Source organism: Rhinolophus hipposideros, assembly GCF_964194185.1.
Source record: "Rhinolophus hipposideros genome assembly, chromosome: X".
Classification (NCBI taxonomy): Eukaryota; Metazoa; Chordata; class Mammalia; order Chiroptera; family Rhinolophidae; genus Rhinolophus; species Rhinolophus hipposideros.
The window spans coordinates 85,935,755-85,955,474 of record NC_138046.1 but is presented as its reverse complement, the minus strand read 5'-3'; the positions used below and the strand labels follow the sequence as shown (position 1 = coordinate 85,955,474).

The 19,720-nt window shown below is 38.1% G+C and overlaps 1 protein-coding gene across 2 annotated transcripts in view; it reads left to right on the top strand.

Moving 5' to 3' along the window:
• Positions 1 to 14,469: 14,469 nt before the first annotated feature.
• MAGED1 (MAGE family member D1) overlaps positions 14,470 to 19,720 on the top strand; it is a 78,594-nt gene continuing 73,343 nt past the window's right edge. For both annotated transcript variants that reach the window (XM_081042777.1, XM_081042775.1), the window contains exon 1: positions 14,470 to 14,595. The gene's annotated coding sequence lies outside the window, so the exon portion shown is untranslated. The remainder of the gene's footprint in view (positions 14,596 to 19,720) is intronic.

Genomic DNA, 19,720 nt, shown 5'->3' with positions numbered 1-19,720 from the left:
ACTATGTTGAATAACAGTGGTGATATGGTACAACCCTGTGTTGTTCCTGAATGTAGAGTGAAAGGCTTCAGTTTTTCATGGTTAATTATGATAATAGCTGAGGATTTGTCTCATATGACCTTTATCATGTTGACATATTTTCCTTGTATATCCATTTATTAATTGTTTGAATCATAAATGCATGTTGTATCTTGTCAAATGTTTTTTCTGCATCTATTGATATAATCATATGAGTTTTGCCCTTTATTTTGTTCATGTGGAGTATCACATTGATCGATTTGTGTATGTTGATCAATCTTTGTGTCCCTGGGATGAACCCCACTTAATCGTGCTGTATAATCTTTTTAATGTATTGTTGTATTAAATTTGTGAGAATTTTGTTCAGGATTTTTGCTTCTGTATTCATCAGATATATTGACCTGTAAGTGTGTGTGTGTGTGTGTGTGTGTGTGTGTGTGTGTGTGTGTTTGTGTTATCCTTACCAGGTTTTGGTATCAGGGTAATGTTGGCCTCATAAAATGAAGTAGGAAGTATTGCCTCTTCTGCAGTTTTGAGGAGGACAGGTGTTAGATCCTCTTTGAATGTTTGGTAGAATTCACTAGTAAAGACATCTGGTCCTGGCCTTTTGCTTTTGGGGAGATTTTTGGATGACTGATTCAATTTCCTTACCGTTGATCAGTCTATTTAGATTTTCCACTTCTTCATGATTCACTCTAGGAAGGCCATATGTTTCTAAGAATTTGTCCATTTCTCGTAGGTTATTGAATTTGGTGACATATAGTCCTTCATAGTATTCTTAGATGATCCTTTGTATTTCTGGGGTAACCGTGGTAATTTCTCTTTCATTTCTGATTTTGTTCATTTGTGTCTTTTCATATCTTAGTGAGTCTAGCCAAGGGTTTGTCAATTCTATTAATCTTTTCAAAGAACCAGCTCTTTGTTGTATTAATTTTTCTGTTGTCTTTTTCTTCTCTTTTTCACTTAGCTCTGCTCTGATTCTCTCTGTATATATTTGTGGGTTTTGAGAGGTAGCATTCAGTAGGGAAGCCATCTGGTCCTAGTTTTGACTGCACATTTTGGAACTTTTATACCATGCGTGCATGTATCACCTAGTCATTCTTTTATTCTCCTTAAGAGAAGAACAGAAAGGAAAGAGCAATAACACAAGCTTGCAGTTAGCAATCGGAATTTTTCACTCTCTCCACCATGCAGGTTCTGCTATGTAATGAGAGTCCTAGTGCAAAATGAAAACCTGGGGTTTCTCGTTCAAAAAGCAGAGAAAAGATTCCCCGCGTCCCTTGCTTTCACAGTCTTTCTTTTTTTTTGACCTGTCACAGTGTTTTGTTTTTGCTGGCTAATGTCGTCAAGGTCCTCACAGGTGCCCAGGTGGCTCACCCCATGACTTAGCACTCTCAACCCTAACCCTTCCTGCACCCACACTCAGGCCCCTGCCACATGGTACAGTGCAGCAGCAGTCACTTGGACAGGAGAAGAGGGGGAGTCTGGGGCTGGGGGGGCCATGGGCCTGTGGGGAGCACAGACCTTGTCCCAGTGAGACTGGGAGCTGGTGGGCCTGGACAGGAGGAGAGCTGAGGCTCCAGGTTCACAGCACATACTGCACTGTCCCATCAGACAACATTTAGAAAACATAAATTCAAAGAAAAATGGTTAAGAATATCAAGAAGGCAACATTAACCCACAAGCCTAGCGACCCGTTCTTGGCATGGGCCCTGTGGGACTACACTAGTTGTAGGCCTTTAAAGCTGATCGCCTATGCCATTATTCAACTTCACTAGGGCTTCAGTATCCTCATCTGTAAAACAGATTTAGAAAAACCGTCATAGCTTTTCCGGTGAAACTTCAATGAGATTTTATATGTTAAGTACTTAACATTGTACGTGGCACAGTATAATTAACCATTACAAGTTCAATATTAATGTACTAAATCATTATTGAGACGGTATTTTTTAGGATGTTATCAATTAACAATCAGTAGCTATTGTATGAGAATTCTAATTATTAAGTACTCTATTAAAATAGTGTAAAGGTGTATCATGAACACAGATAGATATCACAACAGATAGAACCATGCACCACAACAGATTAAACAGGGGTACTCCTCTTACAGCTTTGATGAAGAAGTGTGTGCCAGTCCATCCCTAAAGCCCAAATATGCCAGCTGTTCACCCATCTGCAGATGATATCAGCAAGTTCAGAACAAAGCCTCTGACCATTATGAATGTATCTCGGTCCTGGTGAGACACGTGTGGTTCACAGAAGCTGGCAAGTACCTCAGATCCCACGGCAACCAAGTGTGTCAGGGAGTTCCATCTCCCATAGAAAAAGCAGGGTGAGCTTTTCTCTAAGAGGTAGCCTGCATGTTGGTGGGTGGGTTCACGCCTCTCTTCTTGGTACTGTCCCCTTACACCAGGCCCACGCTGTCTGCATACAAAACCACCTCTTGAGGTGATGTTCTCATGCTTCCATTGAGCCAGCTTCTTCCATGTCGCCAGCCCAGAACACCATCCTACTTTCCTCCACCTGTCCTTCCTTCCTCGTGGGGTTGGGGGCTCTTCTTTCAGTCGTCAAAGTGCCACCATCCCTTTACACACTTTCATCACTGGAGTTTTCCTAGGGTTTGTTACATTACCTATCCCCAGTAATAGTGTGATGAGGTGGGGCAGTAACTACAGGGGAAAGTGGGGGTCGACATGGGAGAAATTATAGCGTGTTTTGTAGGCTGATGAGAATAATTCATAACGCGATGGTCCAGTGTTCACTTTCTCCATGTAATGAACCAGTTCTCCAAACGTTGACCTTTAATAAAACACAGTGTTGGGAGAGGAAATCCACTTTGGGCCCTGTGTGTTTGTTCATGTTTTTGCTGGATATGCCAAGAATTCGAAGCCCTAACTACTCTTATCCAGGAGGTTTCTCAGGGTTGAATTTGTATTGAGGAATCCTGAGGGATGCGGGAACACCTCCCATAAGGGGCAGGATTGCTTCTGCTCACTATCCAAGCAATAAATCTCTCAAGCTCAGGGCTCGTCTCCTACATCACAACCTTCTGCGTGTGCGGGCATCCAGATGAGTCTACCTTCATTGTCCCAGGGGACTTAGAGGACACGTACCACCAGTGCAAACATGGTGCTCTGGTTACTGCTTTTGTTGCAAGTAACAAAGTCCTTTGTGTCTCACCCGGGAGTCCTCTGTCTGCTCTCAGCATCTGTCAATTTATGGCAAATTAACTTGTAAGCTTGCAAGTAGCATAAAATCTCAGATCCTCCACAATCCTCGACACACAGATTTAAGTACATCACTCTTCTGTTTCCCTTTGCTTTCAGGATAAAGGTCAACTCTGTTAACATGGTCTTCTAGCCCCTGCGTGGCTTGGCCCTGCCTACATCTTCGGGTCCTTGTGCCACTTTCCCCCAGATCTCTCTGTTCTTTTGTGATATGGAAGAGAAAAGCAGTGCCTGACATCTGGGCACTGGCCTGACACTTACAAGGAGGTCTCTGTTGCTGGTAGCATGGCTTGCTACTCACAGTTAATGTTGTTCTCCCTTGGGACATGAACAACTAAATCATCGAAGCAAAACTGAAATCCCATAATAGTTTCTTTCTAATATGATCTTCCTGAAACACAACCACAGTTCCCTATGCCATGCATTTATTCACTGCAAAGAGTAATAAACTCAGTTATTTAACTACCTGTGTATTCCTAGTGCTTTTTGGCTGGAAGGCAAATATCAGTTGTTGTTTCCATTTATCAAACATTCCAATTTCTTTTTTGCCACAGGGACTTTGCACATACTGTGTTTTGTCTGTCAAGAACCCTGCTTTTCTCCCCTCTTTACCCTTACTAACCCCTCCTCATTCTGAGTTTTTCAGCATGAACACTACTCTCTGTAATATGTTTTCCTGACTCTCTGAGCAAAATTCATGGTTATATTCAATAATGCAATGTAATTTTTAATTGATATACACTTTCACAATTTATAATATATATTTTTAGTCTTACTCTTTATTGTTTATATCTAAAGGACCTTACTACATTTTCCTGGCTTATCATTATTGCTCCATATCCATCACCTTGATGGATAGAACATTTTGGGGCTCAGTAGTCATCATTTACTCATTCTATAAATAATTACTTATGTTTACTGTGTACCAGTCACTAGTCCATGAACTGAAGATCCAAAAGTTAAGTAGACCAAGCCCTGGGCCTCACGGAGATTATTTTTCATCAGGGAAGGAAAGAATATAAGAATTAGAAATGTCCCTCAACATATATTTTTTAAACACCTACTAGATAATACACAGTTCTAGAAACTAGGGCTGCATAGAAGACAATATCAATAAAATTCGTGCCCTCAAGTTCTTATGTTCTAGTGTACATATGTCTAAATATGTGTATATTTTACATTAATAAATATATATATGAGCTTCAATGTAGTAAGATTTGGCATGAAATAAAACACGATATATTGATAAACATTGGAGAGGTGCTATTTTTGTAGTAGTGGTCATGAAGGTCTCTCTGAAATGGTGATATGTGTTATTTTTTCTCCTGAGTAGATGGAGAGCATGGAAGGTTGTCGAGCAAAGTGGGGGATTTAGCTTATACTTCAACCAGATTTTTCTGGTGTTGTGTGGAGTATTGACTCAGGAGCTGGATGTGGGGAAAAAGAGTGGTAACAAGGAAATTAGCTAAGAGGCTACTGAAATTATTTAAGTGAGAAATTATGATGACTTAGATCATAATGGAGTGGAACATATATCTGAGATGCACGTGTCAGATCTGTCTTCCTTATGGAACTTGTCATCCAATAGAGAGGAATGTGTTTAATGACATCCTCCAACTGCTAGCTCCTTCAGACTCTGCCTTTGCTTTCCAACTGAAGTCCTGGTCTTCTCTTGTGGCCCTCTCACCCAATAAATGAACAAGATGGGGGTGGCCAAGATCAAGGTTTTTACTGGGCAACTCCTAGCCAATGTCTGAGCAAAGTGGTCCGACAAGGGCCTAACCATTTCCACTCAACACGGGGTCCTCTAACAGACAATATTTTCTCTAGAGCTCTTCACTGGGCTGAGAAAGACTTTTCCAGGTCAGCATCATGTTCTGATGGCTCCCTCTGCTGAATCTTTCTTTTTCCCTTTCAGTTCACAGGTGTTAGTCCCTGTGATGGTTACTTTTAATATCAACTTGACTTGGCCATGGGGTACACAGACATTTTTCAAACATTTTTCCTGGGTGTGTCTATGAGAGTGTTTCTGGATGAGGTTAACATTTGAATTGGTGAACTGAATAAAGCAGGATGCCCACCTTAATATGGATTGGCCTCTTTCAATCAGTTGAAGACCTGAATAGAACAAATGGTGGAGTAAAAGTGAACTCCTCCTGTCTGACTGATTGGGCTGTGACATCAGTGTTTTCCAGGCTTGAGACTCAAAACTGGAAAAGCAGCTCTCCTTTGGTATTCAGACTGCCAGCTTTTAAACTGAAACTTATACCATCATCTCTCCTGGTTCTCAGAGGCCTTTGGACTCAGACTGGAACTACACCATCAGGTCTCCTGGGTTTCTAGCTTGCTGATTGAAGATGTTGGCAGTAACTGTGTGAACCAATTCCTTCCAATAAATCTCCGGCTTTGTTTCTTGGAGAACCCTTACAAATATACTCTCCAATATAATTTTTGCACTCCTAACACCATCTCAGCATGTGCTTTCTGGAAATACCAATCCATGACAGAGATCAATATTGTAGGAGATAAGAAGTGGAAATTATACATTCTGAAGATAGAGTTGACAGGATTTGCTGATGGATCATATACGTCACGTGAGACAAACATTTATTAATATTTAAGTAAATTTTTGGTAAATATTACTACTCTTCATCAATTTTGAATCTAGGAAATTCTGTGCAATGGGGAGTTTCACACTTCCTTGTCCTCTTAAAGTTAAGCATGGCTATGTCCCTTTCTGTGATAAATAAAATATGAGTGGAAGTAAAAGTGTCACTTACTTTTGGGAGCAATTAAGAACAAATGACTGTTTCTCCACGCTTTTAACTTCCTACTGCTGTGAAGGACCAGAACGTGTACCACTTCCACTATTTTGTGTTCTTGAGTGAGAAAAATATGGAGCAAATATCCCATCTGATCCATGATATACATATATAATGAGCAGGAAATAAATGTTGATGTGTCAAATCACTGAGATTTTGGTGTATTTTATTACAACAGCCTAATCCAGCTTAACCTGACTGAAATAACTATGGTACAGTAAGTGGAGTGCTGCAGAAACAAAAACCCATAAAAACCTGAAACATATGGCATTGACTTATCAGTGAGGCAGATGGCAAGAAAAAGTTCTTTGCAAGGTCAGAGGAGTTAAGAAACGTGTTTCTGTTCAAACACCTGATAAATGGCAAAGTTGAATTTGAATGTCATTCTATTTGACTCCAAAGTCTATGCCATTTACCACTCTGGCCTTTACATTTTGGCTTGGATTGTTGGATAGTGGTGGCCTGTCTTTAACTGATACATTTATTCTTTCAGTAAATATTGATTACTTGTCATATTATTGAGTATGTTCCAGGCATTTTGTTTAGTGGGAATAACATATAAATTAATAAGTCAATTTTTCGTCATGTTGTATTTGAGCTGACTATGGGACTGCTGGGTGGAAAGAATGGTTCAGTAAGAATTAATTAATTAATCCATTCATTCATCCTAATAAATCAGTGTCAAACATTTGCAACGTGCCAAGAACTGTGATACATGGTGAGACTTTAGTGATGAACAAATTCTACTTTATCACGGGGTATAATTCATTTTTTGTATTCTATTTTTAATATTTTGTTGTTTTGTTATATTTTAAGTTCATGAGAAATAATGATCTGTAGCTCTCTCTTTTTTCATATTGTTTTTGTCTGGTTTTGGATTTGGGAAACATTTAAATTATAAAATAATACAAGAAGGGAACTCGGATCAAAATGGCAGCGTGAGGTGAACCTCTGTAAAGCTCCCCTGGAATTTACAACTAATCGAACAACAATAACACCACAAAGGACTCCCTGCACAGCAGACAGGCCAGAGGAAGAGGCCCACTACAGAATTCACCTAAAGTTGGGAGCATCGCGCGGGCGGGAGAGGAGGGAAGGGAGAAATGCAGAGGCGGAGCCACGCGGGCACAGGACGCAGACCTAGCTCAGTGCTCCGAGCTCGCTGCATCCCAGAACTACCGCAGCTGTGGGAGAGGGAAGAACTCGGACAGCTAGGGCTCCGCTTATAACCCACAGAGCTGAGGGGGCAGCATATAACACGGCTGAACCCAAAGCTCACGGCAAAGACCTCAGAGAAAAGACTGAGGGAAGAAGACTGAAAATCGTGGTTTAAGCCCTCACTGGCTAGCAGAGAATGGAAGCCTTAGGCACTGAGACTAGGTGCCCCATCCCTACCGTCCCAGAGCTCGCCCTGCCCTTACCTACCCAGTGATAGAAGCAGAACAGTAGCAGTGTCAGATCAAAGGACAGAATACTTCCTGTTCTGAGAACTGTGGACCGTAGACACAGACTCACAGCCGAACTAGTTACGGCAAAGGAGAGAGAGCTGTGGAAGCAGGACCCGCTGTGGTGGTGGTCGTCACCATTGCTCTGGACCACCTCTCACAACTCACCCCGCCCCTGGCCCCACCTATCTGGGAGGATCCATGCAGGAGTAAACAGAAATGCTGAAACATACGGGTCCTGAATCTGGTGCAGGAAGAGATTTGGAACTTCAAAAGCTCTCTGCATAACCACACGGACACTGCACCCTGTGACCCAGCCGAACTATTAACAGAGGAGAAGCCCGTCTCCCAGGGAATCCCCCTATTCTGTGAGAAGCTGGAATAGTGCAGAGAAAACAAAGCACTACCGTGTGAGAGGAAAAAAAAAGGCTGCAGTTGGAGAGAAAAAAAAAAACATTTACCAACAAGTATTGGAAAACAAAAGAAAGACCTCTTCCTATCAACCTGTTGCAGAAACCACTCCTGTAGATGTCTAGGAAGAGAAATAATAAATCAGTAATTGCCATGAAAAAACAAGGCAAAAAGACAGCTCAGAAAGAAAGTGAAAAGTCTCCAGAAAGGAACTTAAAGATATGGAAATATGTGACTTAAATAACAGAGAATTCAACATTGCAGTTCTGAAAAAAATTCAACAAGATGCAAGAAAACACAGAAACGCAGTCTGTGAACTCAGAAACGCAATCAAAGAACAACATGAGCATTTTACGAAAGAGATTGAAATTTTAAAAAAGAACCAAATAGAATTTCTGGAGATTAAAAATTAAATAGAAGAAATGAAGAATGAAATAACCAGCTTAGGTACTACAGTTGACCAGATGGAGGAAAGAATCAGTGACATCGAAGATAGAAACCTGGAAATGAAAATGGATGGAAGAAGAAAGAGACTTGAGACTTAAAAGAAATGAAAAAGCTCTACAAGAACTTTCTGACTCCATCAGAAAGAGCAATATAAGAATAATGGGCATACCAGAAGGAGAAGAAAGAAAGAAGGGAACAGAGAATACATTCAAACAGATTGTTGATGAGAACTTCCCAAACTTGTGGACAGAACTGGATCCTTGAATCCAAGAAGCAAATAGAACACGTAATTACCTCAATCCCAAAAGGCCTTCCCCAAGGCACATTGTACTGAAGCTGTCTAAAAATAACGACAAAGAAAGAATCCTCAAGGCATCCAGGGAAAAGAAGACGGTAACCTACAAAGGAAAGCCTATTATTTTATCATCAGATTTTTCAGCAGAAACTCTGCAAGCCAGGAGGGAGTGGAAACAAATATTCAACTATTGAAAGAGAGAAATTATGAGCCAAGAATAATATATCCAGCAAAGATATCCTTTAGATATAAAGGAGGAATAAAGACCTTTCCAGACATACAGAAGCTGAGGGAATTTTCTAATACACGACCTGCACTACAGGAAATACTAAAAGAGGCTACTGGAGCACCATCAACAGGGACAATTTGTGGCAACCGAAACATTAAAAGGGGGAGAGTAAAGGTCTGAACCGGAATATGGGAATGGAGAAAGGAAGCGTGCTGAAGAAAAAAAAAAAGAAAAAGAAAAAAAAAGAAAATGGAATACTCTAAATATCAAACTTTTTTTTACATAAACTTAAGGGTAATCACTCAAAAAAGAAATCCAAAACTTAAAAATATACTGTAATAAAAGAAGAAATAGAGGGAAACATCATAGAATACCACCACGCACAAATAATAGACAACAAAAAGGCAAAGAAACAATGGAGACACAGCCTTACCAGAAAACTAAAGATAGAATGACAGGAAATCCTCACGTATCAATAATAACCCTAAATGTAAATGGACTGAACTCACCAATGAAGAGGCACAGAGCAGCAGATTGGATCAAAAAACTAAACCCAACCATATGCTGTCTCCAAGACACATCTCAGCTACAAAGACAAGCACAGACTCAAAGAGAAAGGGTGGAAATTGACACTCCAAGCAAATGACACCCAGCGAAAATCAGGTGTAGCCATGATGATATCAGATGAAACAGACTTCAGGGTGAAAAAGATAACAAGAGACAACGATGGACATTTCATAATGGTAAAGGGGACTATACAACAAGAAGACATAACAGTCATCAATATTTATGCCCCCAATCAGGGAGTACCGAAATATACCAAGCAACTATTAACAGAACTAAAGGGAGAAATTGACCAAAACACAATTATACTGGGGGACTTAAATACATCATTGACAGCTATGGATAGATCATCCAAACAAAAAATAAATAATGAAATAGCAGCCCTAAATGACACATTAAATGAAATGGACATCATTGCCATATATAGAGCACTTCATCCTAAAACAAAAAACTACATTCTTTCCTAGTGTACATGGAACATTCTCAAGGATAGACCATATATAGGGACATAAAATCAGCCTCAGCAAATTTAAGAAGATTGAAATCATACCAAGCATACTCTCTGATCACAAGGCTTTGAAATTGGATACGAACTGCAAAAAGAAAGCAGGAAAAAACACAAATACATGGAGATTAAACAACATACTTTTAAAGAACCACCGGATCAAAGAAGAACTTAGAGGAGAGGTCAAAAGATACATAGAAACAAATGACAATGAAAATACATCCTACCAAAATTTTTGGGATGCAGCGAAATCAGTTTTAAGAGGGAAATTTATGTCATTACAGGCTTATCTCAAGAAACAAGAAAAATCCCAAATAAATAACCTCATGTTACACCTTAAAGAACTAATAAAAGAAGAACAAGTGAAACCAAGGTCAGAAGAAGAAGGGAAATAACAAAAATCAGAGGAGAACTAAATGAAATAGAGAACAAAAAGACAATAGAAAAAATTAATGTGACAAAGAGCTGGTGCTTTGAAAAGATTAACAAAATGACACACCCTTGGCTAGACTCACTAAGATAAACAGAGAAAAGAAACTAACTAACAAAACCAGAAATGAAAAAGGGGAAGTTATCACGGACACCAGAGAAATACAAAGGATCATCCAAGAATACTATGCAGGACTATATGCCACCAAATTCAATAACCTAGAAGTAATGGACAAGTTCTTAGAAACATATAGCCTTCCAAGGCTGAACCATGAAGAACTGGAAAATCTAAACAGACCGATCACTAGTAACGAAATTGAATCAGTGATCCAATACCTTCCCAAAAGCTAAAGTCCGGGACCAGATGGCTTCTCTAGTGAATTCTACCAAACCTTCAAAGAGGATCTAATACCAGTACTGCTCAAACTCTTCCAAAAAATTGAGAAAGAGTCAGTACTCCCTAACTCATTTTATGATGCCAACGTTACCCTGATTTCAAAACCTAGTAAGGACAACATAAAAAAAAGAAAACTACAGACCAATATCTCTGATGAATAGAGATGCAAACATCCTAAACAAAATTCTAGCAAATCCAATACAACAATGCATTAAAAAGCTTATTCATCATGACCAAGTGTAGTTTATCCCAGGGGCACAAGGGTGGTTCATCATACGCCAATCCATCAATGTGATATATCACATAAACAAAATAAAGGACGAAAATCATATGATTGTTAGTAAAGTTATATAGATTTTAGGTATACAATTCTGTATTACATAACCTATAAATCCCATTGTGTGTTCACCACCCAGAGTCAGTTCTCCTTCCATCACCATATATTTGATCCCCTTTACCCTCATCAACCACCCCCCCCCCTTACCCTCTGGTAACCACTAAACTATTATATAACTTTACTAACAATTGTCATCCCAATAAACTTTAATGTAAAAAAATCATATGGTTATATCAATTGATGCAGAAAAAACATTTGACAAGATACAACATCCATTTATGATTAAAACACTTAATAAAATAGGTGTAGAAGGAAAAACCTTAACAAACAAAGGCCATATATGACAAGCTCTCAGCTAATCTCATAATTAACAGTGAAAAACTGAAGCCCATTGCTCTACGTTCAGGAACACGACAGGGCTATCCCCTATCACGTCTGCTTTTCAACATAGTGTTGGAAGTCCTCACCAGAGCAATCAGGCAAGCAAAAGAAATAAAAGGTATCCAAATTGGGAATGAAGTATGTAAATTGTCACTCTTTGCAGAGGACATGCTGCTACATATAGAAAACCATAAAGACTCCACCAAAAAGCTGTTAGTAACAATCAACGAATACAGTAAAGTTGCCGGCTACAAAATCAACGTACCAAAGTCCATTGCATTCCTATATACTAACAATGAAATCTCAGAAAAATAAGTTAAAACAATTCTTTTTGGAATTGCAGCAAAAAGAATAAAATACCTAGGAGTAAAGTGAACCAAGGATGTGAAAGACCTATATGCTGTAAACTATAAAACATTTTTAAAGAAATTAAACAAGACACTAAGAAATGGAAAGACATTCCGTGCTCATGGATTGGAAGAATCAACATAGTTAAAATGGCCATATTACCCAAAGCAATATACAGATTTAATGTGATACCATAAAAATCCCAATGACATTTTTTAAAGAAATAAAACAAAAAATCTTCAGATATGTTTGGAACCACAAAAGACCCCAAATAGCCAAAGCAATCTTAAGAAAAAGAATAATGCTGGAAATATTACACTCCCCGACTTTAGCTTATACTACAGGGCAACAATAATCAAAACAGCATAGTATCGGCAGAAAAACAGACACATAGACCAATGGAATAGAATTGAGAACCCAGACATAAAACCAATAAATAAATATGGACAGATAATTTATGACAAAGAAGCAAAAAATATACAATGGAGAAAAGATAGCCTCTTCAATAAATGGTGCTTGCGGAATTGGAAAGCCACATGCAAATGAATGAAACTGGACTGCTATCTCTCACTATGTACCAAAATTAATTCAAAATGGAACAAAGACTTAAGCATAAGACCTGAAACAACAAACTGTATTGAAGAAAACATAGTTAGTAAACTTATGGATCTTGAGTTCAAAGAGTGTTTTATGAATTTGACTCCAAAGGCAAGGAAGTAAAATGTGAAATAAGTGAATTGGACTATATCAAACTTAACAGCTTCTGCACAGCAAAAGCAACCATCAACAAAATAAAGAGGCAACCTACTGAATGGGAGATTATTTTTGGAAACAGTGCCTCTGATAAGTGCCTAGTATCAAAAATATACAAGGAACTCATTCAATTTACAACAAAAAAACAAACAACCCAATTGAAAAATGGGCAGAGGACCTGAAGAGACATTTCTCCAGAGAGGACATGCAAAAGGCAAATAGACATATGAAAAAATGTTCAAAGTCACTAATCATCAGAGAAATGCAAATTAAAACCACAATGAGATATCACCTCACCCCAGTAAGAATGGCTATCATCAACAAGACAAGTAGTAACAAGGGTTGGAGAGGCTGTGGAGAAAAAGGAACCCTCACACACTGTTGGTGGAATGCTGACTGGTGCAGCCATTATGGAAGGCAGTGTGGAGGTTCCTCAAAAATTTCGAATAGAATTACCATACGACCCATTAATCCCTCTCCTGGGTATCTACCCCCAAAATTGAAAACACTTATACATAAAGACACGTGTGCTCCAATGTTCATTGCAGCTTTGTTTACGGTGGCCAAGACATGGAAACAACCACAATGTCCTTCGATAGATGAATGGATAAAGAAGTTGTGGTAACACACAATGGGATTTATAGACGATGTAATACAGAATTGTACACCTGAAATCTATGTAAATTTACTAACAATTGTCACCCCAATAAATTTAATTAAAAAAAAAAGAAGTTGTGGTATATATACACAATGGTATACTATTCAGTGGTAAGAAAATATGAAATACGACCATTTGTGACAACATGAATGGATCTTGAGATTATAATGCTAAGCGAAATAAGTCAGACAGAAAAAGCAGAGAACCATATGATATCACTGATATGTGGTATATAAACCAAAAACAACAAAAGAACAAACAAATGAGAAACAAAAACTCATAGACACAGACAATAGTTTAGTGGTTGCCAGAGGATAAGAGGGGTGGGAGGTGGTAGATGAGGGTAATGGGGATCAAATATATAGTGATGGAAGGAGAACTGACTCTGGGTGGTGAACACACAATGGGAATTATAGATTATGTAATACAGAATTGTACACTTGAATTCTAAGTAACTTTACTAACAATTGTCACCCAATAAACTTTAATTTAAAAAAAAAGAAGGAACCTTAAAATCTCTTAGGAAAGAAATCTTGGCCCATGTGAAAAATAACCACAAAAGAGAAGAACTGGAGTCCAGATTTTGAGCAGAATTGGTTTTTGTAGGTGGTGGCAGCAGGTAATTCAATATTGAACTTTTAACCAGGGAAAGGATTATTTCATTATTGTGCTGAAACATTTTTTAAGCTGTCATTTTCTTTATTTTTTTTCTTTGTGGGGGTATGTAAGTATCTAAGAATATTTTCTAAATGAGTTCACACTTATTTATTTGGAATTTTGAGTATGGCATATAACTCTTTGGATACCATTCCAAGACAAAATGATTCAGATTTAAGTTTTTTTTTTTTTTAAACTTGAAATCAATGTATGCTACTAATAAAAATTAACTTTATTTCCCAAAATGGTATGCCAGAAAACAGTGAACCGGTATGGTAAATATGAAACTGCAGACATTCAAGAGTCAAGGGACTAAGGGTAAGGGAGGTATTTAAAAAGCTGAATTACAAGGACAGGTGACAAATTGGATAGGTGGGGTTTGACAGAGATACTGCAGAGCGCTAGGATTTAAAAAAAGTTGATCGATTTCCAGCCGGTTTACATCTCTATCCAGGTTCTGATCTGGTGAGAGAACCAATGAGATAACGTCCTGCAAGAGCTTGCTAGAGAGGCACAGGAAGCTGCCTGGAGTGAAAGTGCGGGGGTGGGGGTGAGGGGTGAGGGGTGGGGGTTGGGTGGGTGGCAGTAGAAGCTAAAGAAAGCTTCAGCCAAACAAAAGAAAATACCTCTTCCGGTCATACAGTAGAGGAGTCGCTGGCTTTCTTCATCAAGGTGAGTGTAAAGGAAGGGACTGGTAATTCTCACAGTGAATGCTCAAACATGCCAGGGAAGCTTTCCTCCTTGCTTCAACATGGGGTGGAAAAAAGAATTCATCCCCACAGTATGGAGGATATTTCTGACGGTTGTGGTTCTGATCGCCTCACTATCTCCTCTCCTAATCCTCCAGAGATGGCAGGCCGTTATCCCCTCCCTCTTCTGACTTTTATGGTACTTTTATCCCTCGTCACTCTTCACATCTCTTTATCCTGGATCCTCTTCCAGATCTTTCTGAGCCTGGTTCATTCCCTCTACCACAGATTTTTCCTATCTCTTACTCCTACCTTCTACTCAGTCCCCTTTAAGCCTCAGAACTTTTGCAACCCTCTTCCCCCACTCTTAACCTACAGTCTTCCCTCTTTTCCCCTTCTGACCCAGTATTTTATCGCACTGAAGGCTTCTGGTTTCTCCTGAATCTTCCCTGCAGAGGCAAGTGAATCATATACTGTAGAAATCGGGTGTGATTTCAATTTCATGGTCAAGGCTATTTTCTTTTAAAAAATACGCAAAGAAACAGATTTTAGAGCCCTAAGAGACAAAGGGGACGCTTTCAAATTACTACATCCTTTTATTTAGATTTTTACTTTAAAAAATACACTTCAGATATTGCATTGATTTCAGCTGTCTAGTCATGACTTTTTTAAAAAATGTAAAATTTTGGCATAGAATTGAATCCCCCAATTTTTATGGTAATGCGAACATAGCGTGTTTTGCCTAAAACTTGGTGTCAGCTTTAGAAGATGGAAGATTTCCCACCCCTTTTATAACCTCTCATAGAGCAGAAATGGTTGACAGATATGACATCCAATTACACATGTATTTCATGAGTTGGGTTTTTTATGCAAGTCCTTTTCTGGTCTCTGGTAGTAACATTGAACAGCAAACTGGCAGATTTTTCAAGTATTTTTTTTCCTAAGAGTTTTGCAGGTAGTATCTGTTTTGTTGTATTGTGAGCTGTCTTTCCCCCCCCCCATTTGTTGCAATGTGAAATGTATTTTTCTGTTTCATTTACCATGTGTAATTTCTCTGATGAGAACCCGTTAATAATCACAGCTTATTATTTCAACTCTTTACCCAAGAGAAGGGAAATGATCACTAAATTTATAATGATGTTCAGGGTTTTTTCAGGCTCTAAAGGAGAATTGAACCAAGTATCTCCTTGAACAAGCATTTATTCCTCCTCTTCTAACTAGTGTGTTGTGTTTGCCAAAATAAGAGGTGATTCTTTTTTCTAGGCCAGGTATAGTTTTCAGTTCCTTTAGAATAAACAATGAGGCAGAGATTTTATGACATCAAAACACTTAGGAACTTTTTCAAAGGGTATTGCTGATGTCTCTTTATTCTCTGTTGAAGTCATAATTATACAGTTTTAGATATCATCATCACATTGGCTGCAACCCACTGTGCATGCATCCATCTATTCATTCAGTAATTTTTTTATTGAATAACTTTTATGTGCCAGACAGTGTTCTAAACATTGAGGCTACAACAGTGGAAAATAAAAACAAAAATACCCCATAAATTTGGAAAAATTTTGTTTTCATTTTCATTTGTTTCAAGGTAGTTTTTGATTTCCTGTTTTTATTTTCTTTGACCTATTGGTTGTTTACTAGCATGTTGTTTAATCTCTACATATTTGTGTGTGTATTTCCAGTTTTCTTCCTTTAGAATTTATTTCTAGCTTCATGCCATTGTGGTCAGAAAAGATTTCAGTCTTTATTGAGGTTTGTTTTGTGGCTTAATATATGATCTATTCTGGAGAATGGGCCCTTGAAAAATCTGTAGCCTGCACTTTTTGGATGAAATGTTCTGTAAATGTTTATTAAGTTGATCTTGCCTAATGTGACATTTAAGGCCATTATTTCCTTATTAATTTTCTGTCGGGATGATCTACCATTCATATGAGTGAGGTATTAAAATCCCGTGCTGTTATTGTGTTACTGTGAATTTCTCCCTTTATGCCCATTAACATTAGCTTTATATATTTAGGTGATCCTATACTGGATGTGTAGATATTTATGATTGTTAAATCCTCTTCTTGGATTGAGCCCTGAAAACAAAGTTTTCAAACTATAGCTGAGAGACAGACAATAAATGAATATATATTAAATATGTAATAGGTTGTGATGGGGAGGGGCTGTCCTATTTTAGATAGGATGGTCAGGAAGGCCTCCTGGTAAGGTGACATTTGAGTAGAAACCTAAAGGAAGTGAGGGCATGAACTATACAGATATTAATGGGAAAACTATGCCAGTGTCTCTGCATTTGTTGCTCACTTTGCTTCCTGCACTTCCCACTCCTCCACAGTCACTTTTCTGCATATTGTTAAGCAACACTCTGCATAATCAACTAATCTAATCCACCCACATAATTTCCCCATATTCTCTTTTTCCTAGTTAGATTCTTGCTACCATTTAGGTGAATAGTGAGTTACTAGCCCCAGTAAGAAGACATGTATATACCTCCATCCTCAGTCTGTTTCTTTGTGGCACACTGTGTGCAATTCTTCAGCATATTTACTTACCTCTCTCATTGCTCTTATAACTCTGTGTTCATTATTTGTTGCCTATAAATGCTTGGTATGATAAATGGAAATGAATTCAGTGCTTGTTTGTAACAGACAAGATTTTAAATATAGTTGGCCACCTAAAGTTAAAAACCACCCTCTGAGGTCACTATTATCATTGTCATTTTACTGATAAAAACAAGATCCAGTGCTAAATGGTGGTGGAACTCAAGGAGTTAGGGTCTGTAAGATACTCATTCCTGACCTGGTTCTTTCTTTTTACCTGCCTTTCTGTTTATTAATAACAAATAGAAAATATATAGACTATTTTATTTTATTATTTTATAAAACATAATCTGCATACAGAAATTTCTTTTTTTAATTAAAGTTTATTGGGATGACAATTGTTAGTAAAATTACATAGATTTCAGGTGTCCAATTCTGTATTACATCATCTGTAAATCCCACTGTGTGTTCACCACCCAGAGTCAGTTCTCCTTCCATCACCATATATTTGATCCCCCTTACCCTTATCTCCCACTCCCCAACCCTCTTACACTCTGGTAACCACTAAACTATATTCTGTATCTATAAGTTTTTGACACTCATTTGTTTGTCTTGCTCTTTTGTTGTTTTTGATTTATATACCACACATCAGTGAAATTATATGGTTCTTTGCTTTTTCTGTCTGACTTATTTCGCTTAGCATCATATACTCAAGATCCATCCATGTTGTCACAAATGTTCCTATATCATCGTTTCTTACCGCCGAATAGTATTCCGTTGTGCATATATACCACAACTTCTTTATCCATTCATCTAATAGATGAATCAAATATCACAGGACATTTTGGTTGTTTCCATGTCTTGGCCACTGTAAACAAAGCTGCAATGAACATTGGAGCACACGAGTCTTTACGTATAAGTGTTTTCAAATTTTGGGGGTTGATACCCAGGAGAGGGATTGCTGGGTCATATGGTAATTGTATTTGTAATTTATTGAGGAACCTCCACACTGCCTTCCATAATGGCTGCACCAGTCAGCATTCCCACCAACAGTGTATGAGGGTTCCTTTTTCTCCACAGCCTCTCCAACACTTGTTACTATCTGACTTGTTGATGATAGCCATTCTGACTGGGGTAAGGTGATATTTCATTGTGGTTTTTATTTTCATTTCTCTGATGATTAGTGATGTTGAGCATTTTTTCATATGTCTATTTGACATTTGTATGTCTTCTTTGGAGAAATATCTCTTCAGGTCTTCTGCCCATTTTTTAATTGGGTTGTTTGTTTTTTTGTTCTTGAGTTTCATGAGTTCCTTGTATATTTTGGATATTAGCGCCTTATCGGAGGCACTGTTTGCAAATACCTTCTTCATTCAGTTGGTTGCCTCTTTGTTTTGTCGATGGTTTCTTTTGCTGTGCAGAAGCTTTGAAGTTTCATATAGTATCATTCGTTTATTTTAGCTTTTAGTTCCATTGCCTTTGGAGTCAAATTCATAAAATGCTCTTTGAACACAAGGTCCATAAGTTTAGTACCTATGTTTTCTTCTATGCAGTTTATTGTGTCAGGTCTTATGCTTAAGTCTTTGATCCTCTTTAAATTAATTTTGGTACATGGCGACAGATAACAATCCAGTTTCATTCTTTTGCACGTGGCTATCCAATTCTCCCAGCACCATTTATTGAAGAGGTTGTCTTTCCTCCATTGTATGTTTTTAGAGTCTTTTTGAAAATTATCTGTCCATATTTATGTGGTTTTATTTCTGGGTTCTCAATTCTATTCCATTGGTCTATGTGTCTGTTTTTCTGCCAATGCCATGCTGTTTTGATTATTGTAGCCCTGTGGTACAAGCTAAAGTCAGGGAGTGTGATACCTCCAGTATTGTTCCTTTTTCTTAAGATTGTTTTGGCTATTTGGGGTCTTTTGGGGTTCCAAACAAATTTGATGATTTTTTTGTTCTATTTCTTGAAAAAATGCCATTGGGATTTTCATGGGGATTGCATTAAATCTGTATATTGCTTTGTGTAACATGGCCATTTTAAATATGTTGATTCTTCCAATCCATGAACACGGAATATCTTTCCATTTCTTTGTGTCTTCAATTTCTTTCAGAAATGTCTTATAGTTTTCAGCATATAGGTCTTTCACATCCTTGGTTAAGTTTATTCTTAGGTATTTTATTCTTTTTATTGCAATTGCAAACGGAATTGTTTTTTGTATTTCTTCTTTTGAGATTTCATTGTTAGTATATAGGAATGCAGTGGACTTTTGTATGTTGATTTTGTAGCCGTCAACTTTACTGTATTCGTTGATTGTTTCTAATAGCTTTTTGGTGGAGTCTTTAGGGTTTTCTATATATAGCATCATGTCATCTGCAAAGAGTGACAATTTACATACTTCATTCCCAATTTGGATGCCTTTTATTTCCTTCTCTTGCCTGATTGCTCTGGCAAGGACTGCCAACACTATGTTGAAAGGCAAGGGTGATGGGGGACAGCACTGTCGTGTTCTTGAACGTAGAGCAAAGGGCTTCAGTTTTTCACCATTAATTATGAGATTAGCTGAGGGAT